The following is a 602-nucleotide window of genomic DNA, read 5'->3' on the forward strand; positions in this document are numbered from 1 at the left end:
GAGAGAGAAAGAGAGAGGGCGAGTGACAGAAATAGGGACGGTGAGAGAGAGAAAAAAAAATGGAGAGAGGGAGACATGCAAAGGGAAGGAGGGGGGCAGGCAGTCGAGAAGGGAAAGCAGAAGATGAGGGAGGGTGTGGTGAGAGCAGCAAAAGACAAATTGAATGTGTGAAGTACAACCTGGCTGAAATTACCTTCCTTTTTTGATGATTGAGGGAGGGATGAAAGAGGAGGAAGAAGAAATAACCACGGGGAGGTTTGTTCTCTTTCTTCTTGGCCGCTGAAGGCTTCCATTAAAAGTCAATTGGATTCTCGTTACAAGACCTTGTCTGATGGAAGCCCGCTGACCAAAACCCAAACATGTTTTAATAAATAAATAATTTGGTTTAAACAGACTTTCACCCGGAAATTATGCAAATTACCATAATTTACAGTATACGGTGTCCTCTTGTAACAAACTTGAAAAATCTTCCAGCGGTAAAAAATTAGAAGAAAAACAAGGGAGAAAACACAAAGGGGTGAACTTCTTAGCAAATACCCAACCCTGACATATTATCATCTTATTAAGTCATTACAGCTATCATGTTAGTCAAATCCACTATA

Source organism: Etheostoma cragini, chromosome 2 (assembly GCF_013103735.1).
Source record: "Etheostoma cragini isolate CJK2018 chromosome 2, CSU_Ecrag_1.0, whole genome shotgun sequence".
Classification (NCBI taxonomy): domain Eukaryota; kingdom Metazoa; phylum Chordata; class Actinopteri; order Perciformes; family Percidae; genus Etheostoma; species Etheostoma cragini.